Source organism: Zingiber officinale, chromosome 7A (genome assembly GCF_018446385.1).
Source record: "Zingiber officinale cultivar Zhangliang chromosome 7A, Zo_v1.1, whole genome shotgun sequence".
NCBI classification, from domain to species: Eukaryota; Viridiplantae; Streptophyta; class Magnoliopsida; order Zingiberales; family Zingiberaceae; genus Zingiber; species Zingiber officinale.
The window spans coordinates 76,082,490-76,090,261 of record NC_055998.1 but is presented as its reverse complement, the minus strand read 5'-3'; positions in this window follow the sequence as shown (position 1 = coordinate 76,090,261).

Sequence of the window (7,772 nt, the reverse complement as noted above, 5' to 3'; positions counted from 1 at the left end):
AGCACGACCATCGATCCATCGAACTCCAGCTGGACCACCAATCAGACCCGACTTCTTGAAAGAGCGTGAAGAAATCCGAGAATAAACCACTGTCATGTGCTCCAGCCGTCCCCGGGAGACATCTATCTTCTGGGACGCCAGCCAATCTGTGATAAGATGCCCGAAAGGCATATGTATCGTCTGCTGCACGGGCTGGGTAAAATGAATGATGCAATGAAAGATGTTCAGAGCGATGTTGATGTCAAGGGAATGACGAATGGCATAGAGAGCAAACATATGAGGCGGTCGTAGAGCGGCTAGGGCACGAGAGGCAATGGGGAAAAGACAGTTGATGATCACTTTAAACAAAGCGGCATTTTCAGCTGATAACTCAAGAGAAGAAAACTTCGTGATATGAGCATCTGGCCCATCCGGACGAGGACGACCAAAGAAGAACTGATGCATGGATGCAATGCTAATATGCTCAAAAGGTGGAGGCAGCTCATCGGGAAGATTTGGATAAAAGACAAAATCATTGTCTGAAGGTAGACATTCGAGATAAGATTGAAGAATCTCATAAGAGAAGTCCAGGCTCCATTTTGCAACACGAGTGCGATAATTTACACCATCTAAAGTGTGTAAATTATTATAGAATTCAGAGACAAGACCTATATTGACGTCCCTCTCACAGGTCAACAAGGAGTCAAGTTTATAATGCTTGAACCTATTATAGGTATCAAAACAAGATGTCCTATAGTATTGCAAGTCAACTGATCTAGGGGGTATAAGTTTGAAAGCGTTTTTGGTGAAAGCTTGTTGCATTGCAGCATTTGGAAACCTATGATCAGTGGGAGGTTGAGGACGTGAGGAGGGTACAGACGATCCTTCGCCCGATTCACGAACCTTTTGTTTCTTTCTGTGGGATCGAAAATAAATGCAAGAGATGCACACGGTTTGACAGTGAACGGGAAGGATAAGCAAAGATTCAAGGGCAATGCAAGTAATGCAATGCATGAGGGATAATGCAATGCACAAAGACACACAAGAAACATATAGATTAGGTCAAAAATAGGAGCAAAAAGAACAACAAGGAGGAGAGCAAAAACCTTACCTAGGGTTAGGGTTTTGAGTCCGCATTTTGTGTGAGGACGCGAAGACGAGGAAAGGAGCTGCCCAGTGCATCGAGAGAGAACTGGAAGAAAAGTGGAGTAGCTCCCCTTCGCCGGAGAAGCACGCCGGAGTGACGATCGAGACAGACGAAAACGTCGCCTGGGAAGTCGCCTAGGGCAAGACCGCGTCGAGAGAGAGAAAAAGGAAGAAATAGAATGAGGGGATCGATTCGGATCTAAGGGTTTAAGACGGGTTTTAAGGTCTTGATCGATCGACCGATCGATTGAGAGTAAGTGAATCGATCGTTCGATCGATTCACAATGCTTCTGTGAAAATCGAACAAACGGCTGAATTGATCCATAGATCGATTCAGACGCCTTCTGTGGAAAACCAAAAGGGCGTCTCAATCAATCCATTGATCGATCGAGGTGCTCTGAATCGATCCATTGATCGATTCAGATGCCTTCTGTGGAAAATCGAAGAGCGTCTCAATCGATCCATTGATCGATCGAGGTGCTCTGAATCGATCCATTGATCGATTCAGATGCCTTCTGTGGCCAAGTGTGAGCCTCCCAATCGATTGACCAATCAATTGGGAAGCCTGATATTTCTGCACGTCTGAAAAACTTTCAGAACCAAGATTTGGAAAAGCACAACTAATTGTACACTACTCCAAAAATCATGAAATTTTGCATAGACACTATATGTATATCCCAAATTATAAAAAAAAATAAAGTTTAATAAAAATGAACTCGCCTTAGTGAAAACTTTCACAAAACCACAAATTATTGAAAACTTCAAAGATATTAGGAAGTTTGTATCTACCTATTTCATAATAATCCCCATCCAATAACACACTTCAACCAATGTTTCAGAAGTGAGTTGTTATATGGTAAATTGAAATTTTCCAATCATAATCGTAGGGCAACGGGCACATGAGTTGTACACTTGCTTTCCCTATGATTGGACAAATGAATGTTTCATGTGAAAATCATTTTTCTTGGCCAACTTAATGCATCATAACAAGCATTATGACCAAGATAAATGTTCCTAACCTCTCACCCCCATCTAAATCACACAAAGAAGATAACCCTATGTGTTTGTGAGAGGCAAAAATTAAGGTGAACCTAAAAGCTTTACCTATAAAGTGACCATGGAGGATTTGATTTAATCAATACAACACATTCTCAATTCTCTTCTAAGAAAGCTAAATTCAACTTCGGGAAGAGGTTTGGTGAAGATATCGGCTAAGTTTGATTTTGATCCAACATAATTTAACATGATATCACCTCGAGTTACATGATCACGGATAAAATGATGTTTAACCTCTATGTGTTTCGTTCTTGAATGATGAACGGGATTTTTGGTTAAGTTGATTGTACTCACATTATCACAAAGTACTTGAACATTGTTATAGGTAAGTTTATAGTCTTCTAGAGTATGAGTCATCCACAATAATTGTGATACACACTCTCCCATGGCAATATATTCCGCTTCGGTTATGGAGAGAGCTACACAATGTTATTTTCTACTTGACCAACTTACTAAAGAGGACCCTAGAAATTGACAGCTACCACTAGTGCTTTTGCGATCCAACTTGCATCCAGCATAATCGGAATCGGTATAGCCCACTAGATCAAAAGTTTCGGTTCTAGGATACCAAAGACCAACATTTTGAGTCCCCTTGAGATAACGAAGAATTCGCTTAACGGCACTCAAATGTGACTCCTTGGCACAAGATTGATACCTAGCACATATACCTACGGCAAAAAGTATATCCGGTCTACTAGCCGTGAGATATAGAAGACTTCCTATAGCACTACGATATACTTTGGAGTCAACTTCTTTCCCCTCAATGTCTTTATCCAACTTAGTATTTGTGGCCATGGGGGTAGATATTTCCTTTGCATTTTCCATTCCAAATTTCTTAAATAGCTCTTTGACATATTTGGATTGATGAATGTAAATGCCTTCTTTTGTTTGCTTAATTTGTAATCCTAGGAAAAATGTCAACTCACCAACCAAACTCATTTCGAATTCACTCTCCATGTGATTAATGAATTCATTTAAAAAGTCTTTATTTGTGGAACCACAAATAATGTCATCTACATATACTTGGGCCACAAACAAATCATTATCATTATTTTTCAAGAATAAAGTAGGATCAATTTTTCCTCTATGAAACCCTTTTGATACTAGAAATGTTGATAATCGTTCATACCAAGCCCGAGGAGCTTGTTTTAGTCTATATAAGGCCTTTTTAAGTTTATATACATGGGTTGGACACTCCAAATTTTCAAATCCCGGTGGTTGATCAACATATACTTCTTCTTTTATTACACCATTTAAAAATGCTGATTTTACATCCATTTGGTACAATTTGAAGCCCTTGTGGGCGGCAAAGGCCAACATCATTGTAATTGACTCCAATCTTGCTACGGGTGCATAAGTTTCATCATAGTCCAACCCTTCTACTTGATTGAAACCCCTAGCAACCAATCTAGCTTTGTTTCTCACCACTATCCCTTTATCATCAAGTTTGTTCCTAAAAACCCATTTTGTATCAATAATTGATTTGTTGTTAGGCCTAGGAACTAAATCCCAAACTTGACTTCTCTCAAATTGAGATAATTCATCTTGCATTGCTAAAATCGAATCCGGATCAAACAAGGCATCATCAATGGTTTTTGGTTCTATTTGAGATATTAAGGCAACTTGACTTCCTTCATTTCTAAAGTAAGATCGAGTTCTCACTCCTTGAGTAATGTCTCCTACTACTTGATCTAAGGGATGATTTACATGAGTCCTAGTAGGTCTTGAGTCTTGATTTGTTATAATTTCGGGTTCAAGTGGCAAAGGTTCATTTTTCTCACCATCACTTTCTTGATTTTCTTCTCCTTGATGATTTAGCTCTTATCACCTGCAACCAAGGCTATACCTTTCTCCTTATGGCTTGTATTAGCTTGCTCATGCAATTCAAGTTCACAAAATAATTCATCCAATTTCACTATTAACAAATCCCTTGAAACCTTATAAGCATCCACCATGGATGACCATAAAGAATTTCTTGGGAAAGATTTTAAAGCATACCTTATGAGATCTCGGTTCTCCACACTCTCTCCAACTGAATGAATACCATTTAGGAGTTCCTTGAATCTCCCATGTAGTGAGCTTACCGTTTCTCCATCCTTCATGGTGAAGTTTTGAAGTTGATTTATCAACAAATCCCTCTTTGCAATTCTTGAATCCTTGGTGCCTTCATTTAGTTCAATAAGCTTATCCCACAAATCCTTGGCACTCTTAAAGGGTCCAACTTTGTTGAGTTATTCCGAGCTTAATCCACATTGAAGAGTCACAATTGCCTTTGCATTTGCTTGAGCCTTCATTTTTTGTTCAACAGTCCACCTTGATGACTCAAGCATTTTTCCATTTTCAGTTGGCGCCATGAATCCCTCCATGATTGAGAACCACATATCAATTTCGGTCATGAGATAGTGTTCCATGCAGCTCTTCCAATAAGAAAAATTGCTGCCTTCATAGAATGGTGGTCGTGAAGTACTATGTCCCTCCTTCATTGACATCTTGTAGCTCTTTAACTTGTGCTTTCTTGATGATGGATCCTCAAAAGCAAACCAATGCTCTGATACCACTTGTTAGGATCGGTTGAGCTAAAGGGGGGGCGGGGGGGGGGGGGGAATGGCTCACTTCTTTTGCTGACCAACTTTGTTTTGCACAGCGGAAGTCTGAAGGCAATGCTAACACCGGTATTTACTTGGTATCCACCTCCTCAAGTAGGTGATTAGTCCAAGGATCCACACCACTCACACTCTTTCACTATCAAAACCCTCCTTCTCGGATTCACACCGAAGGTGGAGAAACCTTAACAGAAATACAACTCTCCCTTCTCTTCAAAGTAAATATTACAAACACTACAAAGAAGAAGAAGAGAAGGATTACAAGCTTTAACCGGCTTCCTCTTTGCAGGTGAAACTTCAGTACGTAGTGGAGAGGAGCTTGAACCCTTTTCTTTGAATCTTGATTGCTTGAGAACTTTCAAAAGACTTGGAGAGCAATGGAACAGGATGTTTTTCATTGTTGTTGTTTTCCAGTTTCTTCCCGTGTTTTAAACGTTGAGAAAACTAGCCGTTTCTCACGCCGCCGTCGCCGTGGATCGATTGAGGTTATATCCCAATCGATTCACAAGTATCCGTTGGAAGTCATCGCGTCAAGATCAACGGTGCAGATTCTTTTATTTGACTTGGATCGATTGGGGCAGCGTTTGAATCGATTCAGCCATTTGCTCATGAAATCGCAGCTTCGTGAATCGATCGGTCGATCGATTCAATACCTTGAATCGATCGGCTGATCGATTCAGAATGATTCTGTGCTTCGCACATAATGTTCATGGATCGATCGGCCGATCGATTCAATCCCTTGAATCGATCGGCTGATCGATTGGCCTGTTCATCAATAGTATGGATTCAGGGATCGATCGATCCATCGATCGATTCAATCCTATGAATCGATCGGCTGATCGATCTCAATTATTCGACCGTATCGATCCGGACATATTTCGTACAGCTACCTTACCAATCGATCAGTCAATCGATTTTTTACAGTGATCGATTCAGAGGCAATCTGCCGCACAGCTATGTCTGAATCGATTTACCAGTCGATCTCTCACAGTGAGGCTATCACACACATAATCTTGTGACTTGCAGGAGCTTCTCTTGCCAAGAATCCGGTCCCCGACCTTCTTGGACTTCTCTTGCCTTGCATCTGGTCTTCTGACCCGCAAGAACTCTTTTTGCCAAGAATCCAGTCCTCGACCTTCTTGGACTTCCCTTGCATCTGGTCTTCTGACCTGCAAGAAACTCCTCCTGCAAACTCACAATGCATGTTAGTTCCACCGTATTAACCTAAACTTAAATAATTGTCAACACATTGAAACTTCCAGGGCATGATTGCACCAACAGGTATAACTAGTAATTGTTTTCCGCATCATACTAGTTTTTCTTTGTATGAATTCCAAACACAAGAGACATATGATTCTAGAGTTTCGGATTTGTTTCGAGTTTATTTTTTTTTATTTTTTGAATTTGTGATTCGATTGTTCTTTTTGGTTAAACCTAATGTTATTTTAGGAAATTAAATATTGAATTTCTATAAAAAGCTTTGTCAAGGCAGTGGTGGATGATCCCATACCCAAGAAGGCCTAGTGCCTCACCATGTTTGACCTGGGAGCCGATTTTAGAAATAAGTATTTAATCAACTTTATAACATAGTTGGATTTGGATCAATAGTGTTAAGTTCCGCTTGCGATCCAAATATAAACCATTAAGAACAGATAAGTTAAATTTGGAATCAATAATGTTAAGTTCTGTTTGCGATTCCTAATTTAATTTCTAAAGAACACAATAGGTTGTTTAGAAAAGGTTCAACACTTGTACAAAATTTTTGTACAGTGGAACTGGTACGATCTTCCTAGGACCAACCAACAATTGGTATCAGAGCTAGGGTTTGCCTCTGTGTGTTTGGTTTCAATTTAGTTATGCACATGTCATACATAATTTAGGTAGGATAATAGTAGGATGTGCTAACTTTGTGGTTGCAGGCTCCAACTATTATGGTTTATAGATGTTGTGTGTGATTGGACCCTTTGACATGTCAAGGGTATTATTTTGTGTGTGCATGATTGTATGTATCAAATACTGCAGGAGCTGTATTAGTTTTAAAATTTTACTTTTTTGTTCGATCTAGAATACATGTACATTCCTTTGTGGAAGATAGGATCGATATATGTAAAATTCTATTTTTGTCATGGATCGTATCCTTGCGAAGCGTGGTGCTATTGGAGGACCAGAGGCGCAGCAGAAAAGGAAGCTCGATGGATCCGACGACATGGACCCGATGGCGGTGGCTAAAGATGGCAGCAACCAGGGTTGGAGAACATGAAGAACAGTGATGGAAGAAGCCATAATAGTTGGAAAATTAATTTTCATATTTATTTCTCTTATTTACTGTGATGTGTGTGTGCATGTGATGAATGCTTGATAGGTTAAAATTTCTCACCTTAAATAACTAAATGGGAGAGAGATTAGTAGATAGATTCCACGATCTCCATTACTGGTTTGTAAGTGATGCAAACAAACTTGCGCGTTGGCTCTGAGTACCTTCCTCCATATCGGATGAGTTTGTTTGTGGATCACTAGATCAAACTTCTTTTATGGATGGTTATGGGAAATTATTTAGGAGCGTGTGATCTTCCCCATCAGAAGGGGCACAATCCTACTTAATGGACTTAGTATCAAGTAATGGTATACACTTAGGCGCATTTAATAGTATCCTCCCCATCAGAGTCACTGTTATTATTTGTGTGACCAAAGGAAAACCAACTATTAATTTGTCATAAAAATAGGTTGACAAGATAATAAAATTAAAACCCCCTCTTACAAATGTTTAAATTTGTATACGTCCACACTATTGTGGCATACAAAATTCACGATGTTTAAGGTAATTTTATTTGTCATAAAGATTTATTGACAAGATAATTAATGGGTAAAACTCTCCTCTTACAAATGTTTGAATTTGTATACATCCATACTATCGTGGCAAGCATAATTTCTAGTGTTTGAGGTGTTGGTGAATTTAAATGATATTGTTTTGAGAAATCAATATTATTT